Genomic DNA, 22,548 nt, shown 5'->3' with positions numbered 1-22,548 from the left:
TTTAAATTTTTAAGCATTTGGCAGATGCTTATCCAAAGCGAATTAGAGTGCACTTATTACAGGGACAATCCCCTCAGAGCAACCTGAATTAAGTGCCTTGCTCAAGGACGCAATGGTGGTGGCTGTGGGGATCGAACCAGCGACCTTCTGATTACCAGTTATGTGCTTTAGCCCACTACGCCACCACCATTCCACTGGCTAACCTACTCGGACTGGGTGGTATATCGAGATATAGGATGAGACAATACCATTTATATTGATATAGTTTGATGTTGTCCAGCAGTCATATCACCCTTTAGCTCAAGACCAGTTACCCACTGAAGCTAAGCAGGGTTGAGCCTGGTCAGTACCTGGATGGGAAAACTAAGTTTGCTGCTGGAAGAGGTATTAGGGAGACCAGCAGGGGGTGCTCACCCTGTGGTCTGTGTGGGTCCCAATGTCTCTATGTCTCTATAGCTCTATATAAATGTAACTCTATATATCTCTCAAAGCTCTATATAAATGTAATGTTCATTCATTCATTCATACCTCAATACCAAGTATGCTGACCCAGCCACTAGTGACCTGTTGGACATGGCCTCACTTGTAGATCCACGATTCAGGGCCAAATACATCCCAAGTTAATAGATTTATGCATTGAAACACAAAGCTGTAAAGTAACATCTCTGACACAATGATGTCACTCCCCATGAACCTCCCACTCCAAAATAAAGCTCCCTTCTCAGGGAAATGTTTTGATTTATATTTGTGTTTATAATTAGAGATTCTAATAATGTGAACTCACCTTGTGAAATATCTTCTCCTTCTGTCTCTGAATCTGTCTTCACACCAGAACCTTAGAAACAAACAAACACATTAAACTCGATCACTGTCCAGAAGAAAGTCAAATGTAGACAGAAAGGAATCAAAGAATGACAGCATGAATAAAACGAAAGAAATAGTGACTTTTGTGAATTTTTTTTCCTCCTCAATTTGGAATGCCCAATTCCCAATTCGATCTAGGTCCTTCTAGTGGCACAGTGACTCGCCTCAATCCAGGTGGTGGAGGAAGAATCTCAGTTGCCCGTCTGAGACCGCAGTCCGTGCATCTTATCACATGGCTTGTTGAGTGAGTTACCACGGGGACCTTGAGGCTCACACTATTTCCTGCAGCATCCATGTACATCTCAGCACGCGCCCCACCAAGAGCAAGAAGCACATTATAGCAACCATGAGGTTGAACGTGACTCTACACACCCTAGCAACCAGGCCATTTGGTTGCTTAGGAAGCCTGACTGGAGACACTCAGCACACCCTGGATTTGAACTTGTGACCCCAGGTGAGGAAGTCAGATGTCCAGTAGCCACTCCTTTGTTATCGTGGCTGAGGGCTTAGTGTCGTTGTCCAGTTGGAAGATGAACCTTAACCCAGTCTGAGGTCCAGAGCACTCTGGAGCAGGTTTTCATCAAGGATGACTCTTTACATGGCTGCATTCATCTTTCCCTCGATCCTGTCTAGTCTCCCAGTTCCTGGCACTGAAAAACATCCCCACAGTATGATGATGCCACCACCATGCTTCACTGTAGGTATGGTATTGGCCAGGTGATGAGCGGTGCCTGGTTTCCTCCAGACATGTTGCTTGACATTCATGCCCAAAGAGTTCAATCTTTGTTTCATCAGACCAGAGAATTTTGTTTCTCATTGTCTGAGAGTCCTTCATGTGCCTTTTGGCAAACTCCAGGCGGGCTGTCATGTGCCTTTTACTGAGGAGTGGCTTCCTTTTGGCAACTCTACCATAAAGGCCTGATTGGTGGATTGCTGCAGAGATGGTTGTTTTTCTGGAAGGTTCTCCTCTCTCCACAGAGAAATGCTGGAGCTCTGTCAGAGTGACCATCGTGTTCTTGGTCACCTCCCTGACTAATGCCCTTCTCACCCGATCGCTCAGTTTGGCCAGGCGGCCAGCACTAGGAAGAGTCCTGGTGGTTCCAAACTTAAATTTACAGATGGAGGACACTGTGCTGCTGAAATTTTTCTGTACCCTTCCCCAGATCTGTGCCTCGATACAATCCTGTCTCGGAGGGCTACAGACAATACTTCATGGCTTGGTTTGTCCTCTGACATGCACTGTTAACTGTGGGACCTTATATAGACAGGTGTGTGCCTTTCCAAATCATATCCAATCAACTGAATTTACCACAAGTGGACGCCAATCAAGTTATAGAACATCTCAAGGATGATCAGTGGAAACAGGATGCACTTTGAGTGTCATGGCAAAGGCTGTGAATACTTATGTACATGTGATTTTTTCGTTTTTTATTTTTAATAAATTTCAAAAGATTCCAAACAAACTTCTTTCACATTGCCATTATGGGATATTGTTTGTAGAATTTTGAGGAAAATTATGAATTCAATCCATTTTGGAATAAGGCTGTAAAAAATGTATCCATCAGATAAAAACAATTATCTGATGGACCCAGTGTATATTTATCAGTCATTTTAGTTAAAATTTCCCTGATATGTAGTATAGCCTATTTGATTTTCTCGATATATTCAACATTTTCTGTTGAAAATGTCAATATGTGGCAAGCTGGTCTGTTGAAACAGCTTTTCTATTCAATAATTAACAGAGTTGTGGAACATACTTTTAAATTGTGCTTACATAATTGATTTTTCTAGCTGCAAAGACATACAGGACGCATTGGGACATACATAGATGGGTCGTTCTTGATTGTTCATTTTAAATTCAACTTTTATATGACTCGAAAGAACGAGTAACCTTAAAGAGTGATTCGTTCATTTTGTCTTTGCAACACATGCTCAGAATCTGCTCTCATGTTTCATTCATTTGACACAGGACAGCTGCATAGGATCTGTACAGGAAACAAATATGTTTAGTTCACCTCACAAGTCTGTCTTCTACTGAGCCCCCAAAAGTACAGAGCCTCTAAAAGGACAAGGTGGTGGGGAAAAATTAGTGGCATGGGAAAAAAAGAAGCAAATGCTTTTACGTTCACTCTGAAAACTTGTGCTCTCGTTTATTAATTCCCGCTCCTGAATGATCTGCAGGTTATTGCATTTATGAGAGATACTGTAAGTCGAGGTGAACAGTGCCGGTGCCTACTGTTTGTGGAAAACTTTATCTTGTAAACATGTAAAGATTGAGAAGATACAGTGACTCCTTTCTGAATTGCATCATTACATCATACAAACATCTGATATTTGGAATATGTATAAAAAAAAAAACAACAGAAAATATATTATTGTAATGCAATTCAAAATGCTACAAAAATGACTATTTTTATATACAGTATGTTTCTCAAACTACAGGCCCAATGGAATTTGAATATCATATGCTCAAATATCAACTATTATTATATATGTATGTTTTTGTGTCCATTTATCATCCACCAGCAGATGCGACAATTGTGATATAATAAGGTTTGCAGCCAGGGCTTGACTGGGAAGAGAAATCGGCCCAGGATTTTACAAATCAACTGGCCCAAAAGGGGAGGGATTTTTCACTGTCCACTTTCTGCATATTACGGCGCCATTTTGGGGTCTGTTTTGCATGATGCAGCAGCTCATTTTAGCTTATCGTGGCCCATTCAGTCAGTTTCGCGGCCGACCCACCGGTATACTGGTTTCACGGTGGGGCTAGGTATCGAGTTCGATGCATTTTAGGCACTGACCGCATTGCCTCTAAACAATCGACTATCGAAAAATGTCTTGTCGTTTGGTACCAAATTTCGATACCTAAGGGGTTAATCTCGTAGCAAGCTAGATGTGCCCAAATTTAAAAGTGCCGGTGACTGGCTGTGTTTAGGCATCAAGGAAAAACACTAGTTTATGGTGGTTACGCCCAGAGACGAGGCTCACACATGAGGCTATAGTGTGTATGCGTCTCAATCCCCATAGATGAAAAAGACGTGGAAAAGATCAAAAGTGTGGCTACATTTCACCAGGCTTGATGCCAACAGCTCGCAATGTAATATTTGTTATCATACCATGTACATTTGCTTATCTACGGTATTGAGAAGAAAAAAAACAACCAGACAGAGAATCTCAACAGAGATTCAGCAGGGAAATAACAATCCCGCCCAAGTGATAGTCTATTTAGGACTGCCGAGGCAGATTTAATGACAATCTCGCAATCAGCTAAAGGCTTCACATCTGCACTTTCGCACGAGTGTAATGGAACCAGCAACACTAATTATCTGCTCTGCTCTATGGCGCGCACGTATAACATTATGTCCTCCCTCGATATTGTGGAGCGCAGACCTCAAAACTGATCTAGTGAGAGTTTTCTAGTTAAAAGCGTTACAGAGGAAGTCAAGCCAAACCCACCAAACAGTAGGCAGCTCTGACATGCCAAACAGCACTGAGAAGGAAAAGAGCAACACGGTGCTATGCGCTAATTTTTCATTACACATCGTTACCTTTACAAAATTGTTTCACGATTTTACATCAGTAAAAGTAACTGATTTATTTGACAAAATGTTATAGTTTCATATGAAATAATCTAAAGGCAGAATATATTAGACCTAATTTTATATCAACAGTGGCAGTTGTACCTCTCAGGGAACCAACACCTTATTGTGGAGGAGAGGTTTGTGTGCCCTTATGATCCTGAGGGCTCCTGCTAGGGTCTCCAAAGGCAAAGTGGTCTCAGGTGAGGGACTAGGCCAGACTAAGAATGGTTCACAAAGACTCCATGAAAAAAACGTCAAGAGGAGGAGTTACCCTGCCCGGAGGAAGCCCGGGGCCCCCGTCTGGAGCCAGGCCCAGATGGAGGGCTCGTCGGCGAGCGCCTAGTGGCCGGGCTTGTCACGGAGCCCGGCCGGGCACAGCCTGAAGAAGCGACGTGATATCCCCCTCTACATCCCTTGGGCCCACCACCCATTGGAGAAACCGCAGGAGTCAGGTGCGCTGCCATATGGGTGGCAGTGAAGGCCGTGGGCCTCGACGGACCAGACCCGGGCAGCAAAGGCTAGCTCTAGGGACGTGGACGTCACCTCACTGGGGGGGGAGGAGCCCCAGTGACAACTTCGTATAAGCGGTTGAAGATGGATGGATGGATGGATGGAGTGGCAGTTGTAGTTAAAGTTTCAAGATGTGTTTCAGCTAGTATTTTATTTTTTCATAAATAATATAATTTGTTATTATTATTACTATTATATAAGACTAGCTACACTGACCTAACCATGGTAACTCCTGTGTAATATGTTCTGTTTGAATGATGTTTTGAAATTAGAAAACAAATGGGATAATAATGGGCTCATTAAAGTAAATATGCTCTTCAATTTTTAAAAGGGGGAGAGAAAACTCCCTGTCGCTTTTGTTGTTGACGTCAACAACAAAAGCGACAGGAAGTTTTTTCCCCTTTAAAAATAAGAGAGCATATTTACTTTAATGAGCCCATTATTATCCCATTTGTTTTCTTTGAGAAAGAAAGATAATTTTTTTCACCTAAACTTTATTACATATAATTAGATACATAAAACCGTTACAAAATTAAAAGGTTTAAAAACCTATGAAAGACTAGAGAAAACCCACGAGAACATGCCAACTCACTCAGAAAGGCCCTGGTTGAGCAAGGATTTGAACGCAGGACTTTCTTGCTGTGAGGCAACAGTTCTAACCACAAACGGAGTCACCATTATTTTTTTCCTTCCTACTTCCTAATGCTATTTTGGCATTGCCCATAATACAATTAAACAACTGACACTCATACTGTCATCTTCATGTATATTTAAAACCCAAAATAAAAGTTTGTACAGAGAATTCTTCATCAAAACAATTAAAAATATCTTGCAACACATCAAATAAAGGCCTACATTTTAGACAAGGCAAAGAGCATGAAAAGAGCATCTCTTTGGAGACAAAAATGACACTCTTGACCAACATTTGGATTTAAAATAGAAATAAAAGCATTAACAGCAACAATACCTTGTAAAGTGCTCCATTGTAAATCTCCAGCTCTTGTAGCTAATGGAGGCTTATAAAGTGCTCGCCACATCTTCACCAATTTCAAGAAACATACGGCAGTGCATATCAACTCCTTCATGTAACCCTTTTTTGTTCAATACTTTTACACAATCTTTTCACCACAACTCTCATACAAATCCATATCTGTTACATCATCTGACTTAAAAAATACACCAGAATACTCATCTTGAAAAATCTTCAAGCCCATTAGTTTCTTTTATTGTAAAAGCAGATTGCATTTTCTGTAGTGCTTTTGTAACAATTTAAATTCATTTAACTCCTAAGTCAGCAGCCACATTCTCCACTTTTCTAAAGCTTGAACCAGTCAGTTTAATTAAACGCCCCAGTGCTGAAATCTTAGATCTAATAAATGACCAACATGTAAAATGTCCAAACATACACCATGAATCAGGGGTTCTTCCAACATCCAGAAAAGAGGATCTGTGCACTCAGTTCTTTTCACTTTAAAAAGGTCCCATATTTTGAAAAGATTGCAATATAAAACGGGCAGTAATTATTTTGGGATCCAAAAAAAAACAAGTGTTTGTCTATTTCATCAACAGCAGAGCTCCAGACTAAAACAATTAATAAGGAACCATTGGCTTCTAAACTGAAACATTAAGGAGCCAAATGACTGTTTTTAGTTTCCAATTCACAGAATTGCTTGATTTAGATTGCTGTTCAGAAACAAACATTTTTGCATATAGTAGTTTGTTGTCTTGAGCTTCAATGAATGTGTGCACCTTGTATAATAGTTGTGGCCCAGACACAGAGACTACAAGATTGCAAAATGCGGTACACAATACGGGACTTTTAATTACAAAGAAGCTCGAAATACGCTTTGGACTCTTATTTTGAAATGTCCGCACTACCAGTTGTGAGCTCACTGACAGATGATTCACTGATAAAGTAAATCTGATTCAAACTGCTAAACTAAGCTCCTGAGTTCAAACCCTCAGTTCCCCTTCTGTCACTAACTCAAGGTTGTGTCGATGTATTGACACTAGGGGTTATTCTTGAGAGCCCAAAATCACCTTCAAATCTTTGAGAAAAGGCCAATGAAAATTGGCGAGTGGAATTTACATGCCACTCCCTGGAAATAAGGGTATAAAAGGGAGCTGGAATGCTGGATTCATTCAGATTTTTTCTTCTGAGCCGAGCGGTTGTGTATCAGCGAGCTGAATTCACTGCTGTTCCAGTTCACATCTAAAGAAGCATTTGCTGTTGGATATACGGCGCATTCCAGCGGCTTTCTCTCCATCTGCATGCTTAGTGCAGAGCAACGCCTATGGGCTCTTCGACAGCCCTAAAAAAGTATATTTCAACTCTAAAGAGTCCTCTATTAGAGCAAATACATACACGTGAATGACTTTTTAAAGACGTTTCTTTTTAAAGATGCCTTTGCCATATCTAACAATTGCTCGGGGAAAGCCACTTCAGCTGTCCCCTCAACTGGTCCTTCTACCTATGGGTATGAGGCCACCCGGTTGGTGCTGAAGGTGATTCAGGGTCTTCTATGAGTTCGGTTCCGCCGGGCAATCCCCCACAGACTGCTTATTCCCTGGTATGCTTGTTTGCTCCCATCCAGTTCTGGGATGAGACAGGCAGCTCACCTCAGTGCCGGCCTAATGTCTCTTCCGAGCTAGCAGATTATATAAAATGTCAATCGCTGAGAGCACCTCATCGTCTGACATGATGTCAGACGATGAGGACTCGACCGGGCTGGTGTCTTTGAGTGTGCTGGCCTAGTCTGAGGCTGATGCATAGCTGACCGCCATACCTGCCGCGACTGTCGGGCTAGAGTGGAACCCTCCACCCGGCCCGATCCTTCAGCTAGTCTGCTCTCACTACCCTCGATGCCAGAACGGCCAACGGTTTACCCCAGGTGGATAAGGCGATCGCGGCACACATGTGCCTGCTGAGCGCCGCCAACTGGCGGAGAATTTAAAACAATCTTCATATGTCTGAAAAACCAACTGGAGATATTAAACAATTCTTACAAATACTAAGATGGTGCCTGAAACTATGAAGCTAAAGAAAATTAATTATCATGAGCATGTGCCCATGTATATTGCCTCAAATTCCCATTTAAATTCCTCCAGACATATCACAAGTCATTTACTTCAATTATTTGAATAATACACTACCGGTCAAAATTTTTGCAACACTTACTCGTTCTTTATTATTTTATTTTTTTCACATTTTAGAATAATAGTAAAGTCATCAAAACTATGGAATAACATAAAAGGGACTATGGGAATTATGTTGTGACTAGGGCTGAAATGATTAGTCGATGTTATCTACAACGTCGACAATAAAAATAAAAAAAATTTGTTGTCGGATAGTCATTTGATGTCATTTAACGTAACATGAGATCACATTAAACTCTAATGATGAAGTGCGAGAGCAGCACTGCAGCTCACACAAGACTGAGGAGAGGAAGAATTACACAGATCACAGTCCAGATGCACGCTAAACTTCCCAAACAACTTCAGTTCATGTAGATCTCAAATTTACAAGGGAATCAGACAATAATACCAAATAAGTAAATACGAAGTGGAGTCGAAGCTCTTTAAAGGAAACACCCCAGCGTTGCATCTTAAATGCAGTTATATTTCATTAGTTATAGCTTTATTGTAAGCTTTATTATATAAACTTTATGTCAGGGTACAAGCTGGATAATCGGTTAAGAGCTAATGATTAATTATTGCAATAATCGTTGAATAATCGTTCTAATAATCGTTTTAATAACTGTTAGATTAATCATCAAAATAATTGTTAGTTGTGACTAAACAAAATCCAAAATAAATCAAAACTGTGTTATATTTTAGCATCTTCAAAATAGTCCCCCTTTGCCTAGAATTTGAGACATGAACTCTTGACATTTTCTCAAGCAACTTCTTGATGTTTCACCCTGGGATACTTTTTACAGCACTGAAGGAGTTCCCATCCATGCTGGGCACTTATTGGCTGCTTTTATTATTATTTGGTCCCAGTCATCAATTTCAAAAACTTTTGACAGGAAGTGTATATTATATATATAATATATTTGATTCGTTCAGATTTGTTTACTGATTCATTCAGATAATCATTTTGTAAATCACACTTATGTGGCAGCAAATCATTAAAAGAGTCATTAAAGCAATGATAAATCACAGAGGCGGAAACTAGTCTAATTATACTTTATTCAAACCAGCGTGTGTACTAAGAGACTTTATCAGTGTTTAAATATTATAAGTGTTTTCCCTGCAACAAATGACAACAAACCATATAATGTTGTGAACTGCTGTGCATGACGATCAAAGAATATACAAAATAAAAGACAACATAGCTAAAAAATAAATGACAGGTTTTAATTACGTCCTGACGTCATTGTTATGTCTATAGACACTTTTAGTCTCCTCTGTCAATCTGTCATAATAAGACACTGATCCTCGCTCATTCATGAATTGAATGAGGAAATGGGGCGTATTAGTTCAGTGGCTCAAACTAATGATATGCTCCTTCACAGCCCACACTCCAATGCTATTGGCTCACACTACAGTCAGTCTTTACATGTGGGAAAATCAAGCAAAGTGCCTCACGATTCAAACAAGAGCAGTGTGGCAGCTGCAGATGTTTATAACAGTTACATGCTGATTGCAAAGGCACAGAATTTTAGGGGCTGAAACCCTCCTAAAAGAGGCATAATAACTCAGATAGCTGCTGCTAAGACACTTGGAAATGAGGGAGGACAGTTCTAGCAGAGCCGCTCGGTCTCGGTCAGGTGTACCGCGATCGCCTTATCCATCTGGGGTAAACCCTTGGCCATTCTGGCATCGAGGGTAGTGAGAGCGGACTAGCTGAAGGATCGGGGCAGGTGGAGGGTTCCACTCAAGCTCGACATTCGCGGCAGCCTGGGCAAGTATGGCGGTCAGCTGTCACGAGACTGTTCCTCACCACTTCCAGTAAATAACTTGGCAACTCATCCACTACGGGAGGTTTTATTACCTAAAAACCAGACCACTCCATTCTTTTGCCCAATCTGCAGCATTTTTATCATCACTGTGTGTTTCTAGTAAAAATAACATCAAGTTGTTTCTGCATCATTACTTCATATATTTCTGCCCTCTTTTCACAATCTCTGGCTCCGTTTACATTTAAAGATGCAATACTGATATCTCTCATATGCAAAGAAATAAATACAAATAAACAAAGTTAAAAAGTTTAGGCCAATTTCCTGACATTATTATTTAGTTAATTTGAGTTTTGTAATAAATGTTTTCATCCAATATACTTTGTCTGTAAAACATCCCACACTCATTAAACTCTTAGTAAGAGTTTCAGATCTGGAAGAAATCATCAATCTGCTCCACCTTCTGATTTTTTTGTCAGTTTTAAGAACTTCTTAATTTCATCAGCATCATAATCATGACATTTCCATTGACTCTGGGAACAATCACAAACACCAGAGTCAGAAAAATCACTTTCTGTTCTCTGTTTCTCTGGCTTGCTTTGACCCTGCCTCTCGTCCTTCTTTTCTCTCTTTAGTTGGGCTTTGAAAACATTCTGATCCACACCTGAATCGTGACAATTATTTGGCTAATGTCTTTAATAAAAGGCGGAACATTAGACTAAATAACTTTCTTCCCGGGAGTGAAAAGAGGAAGCACAGGAGTGAATAAACCACGAAGCACTGCTGCATTATTCATTTTTAAATCTGCTAAACACACTTAATATCCAAAAACATCTATCTCCGATGACCAAAACAAACACACGCTCACCGCGGACACACTTTAAACTCAGATGCCCAATACTCAATTAACTTTGTTTTCACTAGTCGGTATAAACCTGGTAATAAAGCTCAAACACAAAAGAGAAAGTCAGGAAAAGAAAAGACAATATTTCTTGCCACAGCGGGCTAAACTCATTCGTACTCACCACACACGCCCTACAGACGCACATGCATGCGCAGAGAGAGAGAGAGAGAGAGAGAGAGAGAGAGAGAGAGAGAGAGAGAGAGAGAGAGAGAGAGAGAGAGAGCAGTAATTGTGTGCATTTGGCATTCATTTGGGGAAGAATTTCTGTTGTATCCTGAGCGCTCGGATAGAGGCCTTCCTGTATTGGATTCCTGCCAAACCACCACACCACCGACCACATTCACATGCTGACACTCAATAAAAAAATAAATTAAAAAAAGATCTTCCAAAAAAAAAAAACAGATACACATTCACTCCGGGAAACACTGCAATAGAACACACCCTACATTACAACTACCTCGGTCTAAACATCAGTGTCTCGAGGGGGGAGGGGGTGGTGGGGTTGTTCTGGCTGTGAATGCACAAAAAGAGAAAGCTAGAAGAGCAGTCTTTGCTTTTAAGGGCAAATTTTCCCAAATAGACATTCCTGTAACAATTTGGTGTAAAATCTTTGATAGAATTATTATGCCTATTACTCTGTATGGAAGTGAGGTTTGGGGTCCACTCTGTCTGGCAGATTACTCGAGATGGGACAAACACCCCATAGAATCCCTGCATTCAGAATTCTGTAGAAACATTCAAAGAGTTCAGAGAAGAACACCTACTAATGCATGCCGGGCCGAAATAGGCAGATACCCCCTAATTATACATATTGAAAAACGATCCCTCAAATGTATATATTTTGAGGGAGAGAGAGAGAGATCAATTTTAAAACGTTTCACTACTCTTTTAGTGCATTCAAGCTTTTGAAGCTGTGTTCTTGAACCTAAACACACACGTTAATCAGGTCGACTGAATTAGACACACAAGTGACTCTGCAGTGCAAATTCAGACTGTCAGTGATTCACAGTAAGATTTATAACGTGTTCATTTCTACTGGAATTTGGAGCTTCATGAAACCAAAGATGCACAAAACAATAAATATTAATAAATATTGTGTGTTGTTCCTCACACACTGGTTGAAACCACATATTTCTAAGAATAGGGAAGTAAATATAAATTGATGTGAATTTGCTTGAGGTAGCAATCAGAACTTAATAATCAACCAAAGATGCAGAAATCTTTGTCAACTCTTTTATTAGATCACTAAAATTAAAGTATTATGAAATAAATTTATTAACAAAATGACAAAGTGATTTAAACACAATCAGAGTAAGTTCCATAGGACCTCCTCCTCAGTCACTTTCCTGCCCCCAGCCAGGTATGCAGAGCAAGGAAAGTGCTTTGAGTTTTTTTCTCAGCACAATTGTTTTGGGACGTAACATTGCTCCCCGACATATTACCTGCTCCCCCTGCTTCGAAGCCCCACCGGGTACATCATACGTGATCGTCCCCTTACTGCCCCCGCTCGGAGCTTGGAGGCACTTTCGCTTCCAACCCGTTGCACTGGCAGGCTGGGACCACCCAACTCGGCGATGCGATTTAGTTTGCCAGGCACTCGCCCCACAGGGGTGTGATAGAACCATCTTTCCAGCCTAGATGAAGCCAGGGTTCTATGGCCCTCACTTCATCGTACCCAAGACAGGCGGTGTGTGGCGGCCAATCTTGGACCTGCAAGTTCTGAAAAGGGCCTCACACAGACACCCGTTCAAAGGTGCTCAGGCGGAAACCTATTCTAACGTATGTCCAGCATCGAGATTGGTTCGCAGCGGCAGACCTGAAGGATACATACTTTTACGACTCACTTTACCCTGGCACAGACCCTTCTTATGGCTCACGTCCGACGGCCCAACGTACTATTACCAGGTCCTCCCCTTCGGCTCATCCCTGTCCCCTCGTGTCTTCACGGAGGTCGCAGAGGCCACCCTTCCCCCGCTAAGTGAAGTGGGCATCCGCATACTCGACTTCCTCGATGACTGGCTGATTCTAGCTCACTCTCGAGAGTCTCTGTGCGCACACAGGGACTAGGTGCTCAGGCATCTCAGCCGTCTAGGGCTTCAGGTCGACTGGGAAAAGAGCAAGCTCTCCCCAATTCAGAGCATCTCTTTTCTTGGCATGGCGTTAGACTCAGTCTCAACGACAGCGCACCTCACAAACGAGCACATGCAGCAGGTGCTGAACTGCCTAAGTTTGCTCAGACAAGGCACAGCGGTTCCAGCGGTTTTTCCGGATACTCCGGGGCATATGACTTCCTCAGCGGTGGCCGTGCAGCTCAGGTTGATGCATATGAGATCGCTTCAGTACTGGCTTCAGACTCGAGTCCTGAGATGGGCATGGCGCCGTGGCATCCAACATTTAGACAGACCTCTGTTTTCTGTGGACAGGAGGGCCCCTACAGCAGATGTCCCGACGCGTTCTGGTCACCACAGATGCCTCCAAACAGGGTTGGGGTGCCGTGTGCAATGGGCACGCAGCTGCCGGCTCCTGGACGGGGCCCCCGGCTGGGTTGGCACATCAGCTGCTGAGTTGCTTTAAATTGTTGCCCTCCGGAGGTTTCTTCCGCTACTTCAGTGCAAGCACATATTGATTCGCTCAGACAGCACCACCAAGATAGGGTAAATAAAATGCCAAGGCACTGTGCGGTCTCGTCACATGTCACTCGCCCACCATCTCTTTCTTTGGAGCCAGCAGTGACTCAGGTCATTGTGCGCCACTCATATCCCGGGCAACCTCAACATGGCAGCGGATGCACTGTCATGACAGGGCATGCTCAGCGGAGAGTGATGGCTCACCCCCAGGCTGTCCAGCTGGTTTGGGAGTGGTTCGGCAAAGAACAGGTAGACCTGTTTGCTTCCCAGGAGACCTCCCACTGCCTGCTCTGGTACTCCCTAGTGGAGGATCTCCTCGGGATAGACGCACTGGCACACAGCTGCCCCGGGGGCTATGCAAGTACGCACTTCCCCCAGTGAGCCTACTTGCACAGGTGCTGTGCAAGGTCAGGGAGGACGAGGAACAAGTCACTCTAGTGGCCCCCTATTGGCCCACCTAGACTTGGTTTGCGGATCTTACGCTCCTCGCGACAGCACCTCCATAGCAGATCCCCCTGAGGAAGGACCTTCTTTCTCAGGGACGGGGCACCCTCTGGTATCTGCACCAGATTTCTGAAACCTCCACATCTGGCCCCTGGACGGGATGCGGAAGATCTAATTGGCCTAGTACCTGCTGACATACACACGATCAACCAGGCAACTTTACACCCTGAAGTGCTGTTTGTTCGCAAATTAGTGTTCTTCCCGATCCGAAGACCCGCATATATGTGCAGTCGGGTCAGTGCTCTCATTCCTGCTGGAGAGGCTGGAGTGGAGGCTGTCCCCCTCCACCTTGAAGGTTTATGTAGCAACCATATCGGCTCACCACGACGCAGTAAACGGTAAGTCCCTAAGGAAGCATGATCTGATCATCAGGTTCCTTAGAGGCACCTGGAGGATGAACCCTTCCAGGCCATGCCTGTTCCCATCATGAGATCTCTCCACTCAAGAGGGTTGGGGACCTGCAAGCGTTCTCTGTCAGTGATACTTGCCAGGATTACGGTCTGGCAGACACCATGTTGTCCAAAGGCCCAAGGTTCCTACAACCCCCTTCAGGGACCAGGTAGTGAACCTGCCAGCGAAGCTGCCCTGGGAGGAGGCAGACCCAGCCTTTTTGTTGCTGTGTCTGGTGCGTGCTTTGCGTACCTATGTGGACCACACGCAGATCTTTAGATTTTCCGAGCAGCTCTGTGTCTGCTTTGGTTGACAGCGGAAAGGGAACGCTCTCTCCAAACAGAGGCTTTCCTACTGGGTCGTTGACGGCATCGCTTTGGCCTATCCCATGCGACGTATGTGCCACATTTACCTCCCCCCAGCCTGGGCAGGATGTGGTCTCTGCGGGGTTTTTCCCCCTGAAAGAATAGGAGCTGGGAAAGAACACCCTCCCCAATTGCATATTATAGCGTTAAGATGGCCCCAGCTGCTTTTACACTCTATGCGAGAAACATAGAAAAAGAGAAAAGGCTGGTGCAGCTTGCTCCCATGCTTGGCACGTTGCTTGTTCCCCCCTCAATGAGTGCCAGCAACCTAAAATATTTTATGACGAAATTTCTTTGGGGCATTGGGGAAGGGAGTGTGAAGTCTGATGCAGCCTTATTCTCTAGCACGCAACTGCCTGCTCACACCTGCATCAGCATCTCACGTAACACGGTTCAGCATCATGGCGTTATTGGATAAGGACCCCTAATGTTGCTCACTCGACACAACGTTGAAGTGAGTGACAGATAGGGAACGTCTAGGTTACATTTGTAACCTCCATTCCCTGAAGGAAGTACGAGATGTTGTGTCCCCCTGGCCTTGACGCTGAACCGAGCCAATGCTATGGCCGAACCTTATTCTCGTCTCCTCAGTGCAAAACCTGAATGGACAGATGCATGATTCCCTCCCTTTATACCCGTATGTCTGGGGGAGGGACATGCAAATTCTGTCTGCCAAATTCTCATTGGCCTTATCTCAAGTTCAGATGTAACCAAGGCCTTTAAGAAAGTCCCCTAGTGTCGCTTCACTCGACACAACGTCTCGTTCCATCCATCACAGAACGGAGGTTACAACAGTAACCTAGACATTTTTATTTACTCAGCAATAATTATTTGAGATAGTTCACAATAATAAAAAAAATAACCCAGCGCAGCTGTACGTCAGTAGGATGTCAAAAGTATTAACACTTCGGTACCACATTGATCATTCTTTCAGGATGCTGCTATCATTAATACACTGACACTTGAGTCATTATTAAGCACACTTCATCTGTTCTTCTATGAGTCTGTAACATAGTGAAGACTATAAAATTATGTATGTTGTTTTTCCTGTTTCCCTGAAGTAAGCCAAACACCAGTTACTTGCCAAGAAATAACACATTCATTAATTAGTTATAAGTCATAGGAGAGAAAACTACATTTTTATTTAAAGACATTATAGAAATGCTTTGCTAATCTTCTCAGAAGTTGTGCTGGGGCCTTCTCTTAAGATTTTCTTTCTGTACAGTGCATATTTAATTGCATTCATAGAAGTAGAAAAAAACTCCCTCTCCATTGTTTAAACATGAACAATACTCCATCTGGAATGTGCTTCTTGGCAAGTTTGAGGTCCAGATACAATGAAACAGATGTGTAAAACTTATAAGCTGTTGTGCAAGTCTTGGAGAATTAAATATGACCATATATGTAACTCAACATAATATAATGCTACAAAGTGATAAAAAATATTAACAAACATGAAAATGTAGTCGCCACACAGTAGGCTAATTATTCACCTTTAACAGTGAGAATAAAACAGTAAATCTCCTGTGATGTTATGGTCTTCCATCTCTCTTTCCTCGACAGCAGAACTGATGTTGATCAGACTCAGTAGCTCCTCTGATAGTGAGAGTGTTTGTGTTTACAGTGACGCTCAGACTCAGACACGACAGTTCTGTCTTTATACCACTCATATCTCCAGTTACTGTAATCAGACTCAATGTCACACTTCATGATCACTGTCTGTCCAGTGAAAACAGATGTTTCTGGATGTACAGTGAGTTTAGCTGTGGGCAAATCTGTACAGAGAAGGAGATATTTACTCAGAGCTCCTGATAATCACTCAGTACAAACTGAATAAACTTTGTAAAAGTCTACAGAGATGCGCACACACCTGGTACTGTGAGTGTAAGTTCATTACTGATGTGTGTAGTGTGTTCCTCATCTCTATCTTCCAGTGCAGCTGTATTTACAAAGTAATCTCATGAGATCTTGTATGTATTCTTACGTAAAGTTTGGTTCTAGCAAACGTACATTCTCTTACATTTGCATAGACACCGAAACGTACAATATTCACAGCATGTAAACATCATAATTTTACATATTAACACTTATAGAAACGTACAAATGTTTATGTGTACTGTTTAAATTGATTAATATTGAATAATTTATTGAATTAATCAGTTAAATTCATTAAATGTATAATCAATGAGATTAGTTAAAGGCCATCACAATTGTTTAATGCAGTTGACATTATAATTTTATTTTTGTTTGCCATGGGACACAAAGATGTTCCCTTTACAAAAAGCTTCACTAGGATGTTGCGCTGAGAAAAGCGCTTTGGGAACAATCCTACATTGTGACCAGCTGTGAATATGTGTGTAACAGGTCAATGAACATTGACCGGAATTTATAGCTTCGGCTGGTGAGATCATTGGATGCACCTGTGGCCAGGCTATATATAGACGCGTCACCAGCGTGTCGTCAGATACATTTTTTTCAGAGCCCATTCTCTGTGTGTCTCACAAGCCTGTCACAAAATTTCTTTCCTCTGCTAAGAGTTAGAATTTGGTTAGGCAGTGCGCAGTGAACCTTTTCTCCTTTCTCTGCTTTCTATAAATATATATATATATATATATAAATAGAGAGAGAATGACTGAGAATCAGAGCAAATGATGCATGTTCCCTTGTTTACGCTCTATTGCTGAGAGGGACACGCATCCGTTTTGCTTTGTTTGTTTGGGGGAAGAGCATGCTGCTCTCGCGTTGGAGCGGGGCAGGTGCGATCTGCTTTCGGGCGAAATGCTTCGCGCTCGCCTCGCTTACTTCCGGGAGTCAGCGCCCACTCTATCATCGAAGGGGCTCTCGCATATATCTGGCTGAGGAGCGAGAGACGGGTCCGTCCCTATCGCTCGCTCTATCCCCCGATCCAGCTGATCCTTCTCGTAAGCCTGAAGCGCGCCTCGGCTCCTCTTCGTTTCACAAGTGGGGCGCTGAACCTCTGTACATTCCACGCATAATAATAAAGCGGCTGAGAAATTCTAGAGGTGGTTACTCAGGCTGTGGCCAGACTAAAGCTAAAAAAAAAAGGAAGGGAACGCTATATTAGTCCCTTCCTTTCTTGGATGACCTTCAATGATGCCGCCGGTCGAAGAGATGCTTGCGGGCATCGTCATTTAAAAAGCTCTCTCTCCCCACAAAGCCTTGCAGGATGACCTCCACTTTAGTGAGGAGGGCTTATCAAGCAGCAGGTCAGGCTGGTGCTGCTCACCACACAATGGCTGTATTACAGGCTTACCAGGCTGACCTTCTGGACGACCTGAGTGTGGGTGCTGCGCTCGATGAGCAAGTTTTTTCTGAGCTTCGTCGAGCCACAGATCTTTCTCTCCGTGCGACCAAGCAAACAGCCCATGCTATTGGCCGATCTATGTCTGCCTTGGTCAGCGCGGAGAGGCACATTTGGCCCAACCATTCAGGCAACAGGGACAAGGATAAAGTTTTCCTCCTTGATGCCCCGGTTTCGCCTACTGGCCTATTTGGAGACGCCATGAGCACGGTTATCTCCAGGTTCCAAGAGGCGAAAAAAAGGCCTTCGGGCAGTTCCTCCCTCGCCGCCCTCAGGGGGCGGGTCCGTTGGCCACCCAGACCCGCCTCGGTCCTGTTAGAAGGGAGGCTCAAAAACAAAGCGTGGTGAGTCGTGCTCCCCCTCGTGGTGACTGGGGACAATCTCGTCGCCCTCAACAGCTGCCCAAGCAGGACCTCAGGTCCTGATTTCTAAAAGAAAGAAGCCCTGATGGTCTTGTACCCAGCCTTGTGGGGGTAGTTCCCCTAGGGACAGGCACGTGTACCATCCACTTCGGCTCTCCTGATACCCTCACGAAACCTCTTCACTCCTGCCACCTTTGGTGCTTCGGGTGATAGAGGCTTCTAACAAAGAGTTGGGTGTACCGTTGCTTCCTGACTTAATTCAGGATCCGGAACACTCAACACCCCCTCAACAGGAAGTCTTAAATGAATACCCATCTCAGAGTACCTGGCAGCGTAGAAACTTCTGCCAGATATTTTTATGTGGGTTCTAAGAACAGTAGAGAAGGGCTACAAAATTAAATTTGCTCACCTCCCTCCATGTTTCAATGGCGTGGTCCCCACTACCGTAAACCGGAGCAGGCATTTCTACTGTGAAAAGAACTGCAAAATCTCTCGGTCTAAGGGGCCATAGAACATGTCACCCTTCCAGAAAAAGAGTCAGGTTATTACAGCGAATACTTCCTGGTTCCCAAAAAGTGAGGGGGGTTGCATCCGACCTTAGATCTTCAAGGCTTGAACTGCCCAGTCAGGGTGTTCAAGTCCAAGATGCTAACTATCAAGACGATCGTGTCACAAGCCCAACATCACGTTTGACTGGTCACCATCGATCTCATAGATGCATATCTTCATATAGAAATTATGCCACAGCACAGCAAGTTCCTGTGGTTCGCTTTCGGTGGCAAAGCCTTCCAGTATCGGGTTCTTCCATTCGGCCTAGCCCTATTAACCCGCACATTCATGAAATGCAGGGATGCAGCACTGGCTCCTTTGTGACTCCGGGGCATCCGCATTCTGAATTACATAGATGACTGGCTGATCCTAGCACAGTTCCAAGAACTGGCAGTTCAGCACAGGGATATCGTCTTAGCTCATCTGGTATCTCCGGGTCTGAGACTTAACGTCAGACAGCGTTCTCTCTCCCACCCGGGTAATCACTTATATGGGGGCTATATGGAATTCGATCACGATGCAGGCACAATTGACTCCCACACGAATCATTTCCATTCAGAACACCCTGAGCAAAGTCAGGCTATGTGGCCGCCATTTCGGCTTGCCACGGCTTGATGGACGGGGTGCCCTTTCACAACCGTAGGGGTCCGGACAGCCTCAGTGCGGCGGCGTGGGTATTCTCATTCCCAAAGCGCTTTTCTCAGCGCAGCATCCTAGTGAAGCTTTTTGTAAAGGGAACGTCTTGGGTTACGTAGTGTAATCCTTGTTCCCTGAAAAAGCTGAGAATTTTCAGAATATGCCAAAAAACAAACAAACACAAAAAGCATCATAAAACAACAATAAAATGAAACGATACATTTGTTAGCTATAATCCAAATCTTCAGATTGCTTTCTGTGAAGAAGAGACCCAAATTCAATCCTTTTATTCAACAACCTCCATCTCCATCAGCCGTCACGCCCGCTGTAACAGTCAACCCACCGTAACCGTCAACCTTCTGTAATCATCAACCCACCGTTACCGTCAACCTGCTGTAACTATCAACCCTTGTAACCAGTAACCCGCTGTAACCGTCATCCCTTAACCATCAACCTGCTGTAACTATCAACCTGCTGTAACGTCAACCCTCCGTAACCATCAACTTGCTGTAACCAGTAACCCGCTGTAACCATCAACCCACCTTAACCATCAACCTGCTGTAATCGTCAACCCACCGTAACCATCAACCTGCTGTAACCATCAACCCGCTGTAACCATCAACCCACCATAACCGTCAACCCACCATAACATCAACCTGCTGTAACCGTCAACCCTCTGTAACCGCCAACCCACGTAACATCAACCTGCTGTAATCGTCAACCCGCTGTAACCGTCAACCTGCTGTAATCGTCAACCCACCGTAACCGTAAACCTGCTGTAACCATCAACCCGCTGTAACCGTCAACCCACCGTAACCTTCAACCCACCATAACATCAACCTGCTTTAACCGTCAACCCGCTGTAACCATCAACCTGCTTTAACCGTCAACCCGCTGTAACCATCAACCTGCTGTAACCGTCAACCCACCGTAACATCAACCTGCTGTAACCGTCAACCCGCTGTAACTGTCAACCCTGCTGTAACCGTCAACCCACCTTAACCATCAACCTGCTGTAATCGTCAACTCTTAACCATCAACCTGCTGTAACTATCAACCTGCTGTAACGTCAACCCACCGTAACCATCAACTTGCTGTAACCAGTAACCCGCTGTAACCGTCAACCCACCTTAACCATCAACCTGCTGTAATCGTCAACCCACCGTAACCATCAACCTGCTGTAACCATCAACCTGCTGTAACTATCAACCCGCTGTAACGTCAACCCACCGTAACCATCAACTTGCTGTAACCATCAACCCGCTGTAACCATCAACCCACCATAACCGTCAACCCACCATAACATCAACCTGCTGTAACCGTCAACCCTCTGTAACCGCCAACCCACCGTAACATCAACCTGCTGTAATCGTCAACCCGCTGTAACCGTCAACCTGCTGTAATCGTCAACCCACCGTAACCGTAAACCTGCTGTAAAATCAACCCGCTGTAACCGTCAACCCACTGTAACCTTCAACCCACCATAACATCAACCTGCTTTAACCGTCAACCCGCTGTAACCATCAACCTGCTTTAACCGTCAACCCGCTGTAACCATCAACCTGCTGTAACCATCAACCCACTGTAACCATCAACCTGCTGTAACAATCAACCTGCTTTAACCGTCAGCCTGCTGTAATCGTCAACCCCCCGTAACTATCAAATTGCTGTAACCATCAACCCGCTGTAACTATCAACCTGCTGTAACGTCAACCCACCGTAACCATCAACTTGCTGTAACCAGTAACCCGCTGTAACCGTCAACCCACCTTAACCATCAACCTGCTGTAATCGTCAACCAACCGTAACCATCAACCTGCTGTAACCATCGACCTGCTGTAACTATCAACCTGCTGTAACGTCAACCCACCGTAACCATCAACTTGCTGTAACCATCAACCCGCTGTAACCATCAACCCACCATAACCGTCAACCCACCATAACATCAACCTGCTGTAACCGTCAACCCTCTGTAACCGCCAACCCACCGTAACATCAACCTGCTGTAATCGTCAACCCGCTGTAACCGTCAACCTGCTTTAATCGTCAACCCACCGTAACCGTAAACCTGCTGTAACCATCAACCTGCTGTAACTGTCAACCCACCGTAACCTTCAACCCACCATAACATCAACCTGCTTTAACCGTCAACCCGCTGTAACCATCAACCAGCTGTAACCGTCAACCCACCGTAACATCAACCTGATGTAACCGTCAACCCGCTGTAACCGTCAACCCTGTTGTAACCGCCAACCCACCGTAACCATCAACCTGCTGTAACCATCAACCTGCTGTAACCGTCAACCCACTGTAACCATCAACCTGCTGTAACAATCAACCTGCTTTAACCGTCAGCCTGCTGTAATCGTCAACCCCCCGTAACTATCAACCTGCTGTAACTATCAACCCGCTGTAACGTCAACCCACCGTAACCATCAACTTGCTGTAACCATCAACCCGCTGTAACCATCAACCCACCATAACCGTCAACCCACCATAACATCAACCTGCTGTAACCGTCAACCCTCTGTAACCGCCAACCCACGTAACATCAACCTGCTGTAATCGTCAACCCGCTGTAACCGTCAACCTGCTGTAATCGTCAACCCACCGTAACCGTAAACCTGCTGTAACCATCAACCCGCTGTAACCGTCAACCCACCGTAACCTTCAACCCACCATAACATCAACCTGCTTTAACCGTCAACCCGCTGTAACCATCAACCTGCTTTAACCGTCAACCCGCTGTAACCATCAACCTGCTGTAACCGTCAACCCGCCGTAACATCAACCTGCTGTAACCGTCAACCCGCTGTAACTGTCAACCCTGCTGTAACCGTCAACCCACCTTAACCATCAACCTGCTGTAATCGTCAACTCTTAACCATCAACCTGCTGTAACTATCAACCTGCTGTAACGTCAACCCACCGTAACCATCAACTTGCTGTAACCAGTAACCCGCTGTAACGTCAACCCACCTTAACCATCAACCTGCTGTAATCGTCAACCAACCGTAACCATCAACCTGC

At 44.2% G+C, this 22,548-nt stretch overlaps 2 protein-coding genes across 2 annotated transcripts in view; both read right to left on the bottom strand.

Moving 5' to 3' along the window:
* The window catches only part of LOC127642915 (titin-like), a 482,588-nt gene extending 480,769 nt beyond the window's left edge, over positions 1–1,819 (bottom strand). The window contains exon 1 of the mRNA XM_052125364.1: positions 785–1,819. The gene's annotated coding sequence lies outside the window, so the exon portion shown is untranslated. The remainder of the gene's footprint in view (positions 1–784) is intronic.
* The window catches only part of LOC127646031 (basement membrane-specific heparan sulfate proteoglycan core protein-like), a 409,929-nt gene that overhangs the window by 176,985 nt on the left and 210,396 nt on the right, over positions 1–22,548 (bottom strand). The window lies entirely within an intron of this gene.

The sequence above is a fragment of the Xyrauchen texanus genome, chromosome 1 (genome assembly GCF_025860055.1).
Source record: "Xyrauchen texanus isolate HMW12.3.18 chromosome 1, RBS_HiC_50CHRs, whole genome shotgun sequence".
Taxonomy (NCBI): domain Eukaryota; kingdom Metazoa; phylum Chordata; class Actinopteri; order Cypriniformes; family Catostomidae; genus Xyrauchen; species Xyrauchen texanus.
The sequence above is the reverse complement of the archived record's forward strand: the minus strand, read 5'-3'. Positions and strand labels throughout refer to the sequence as shown.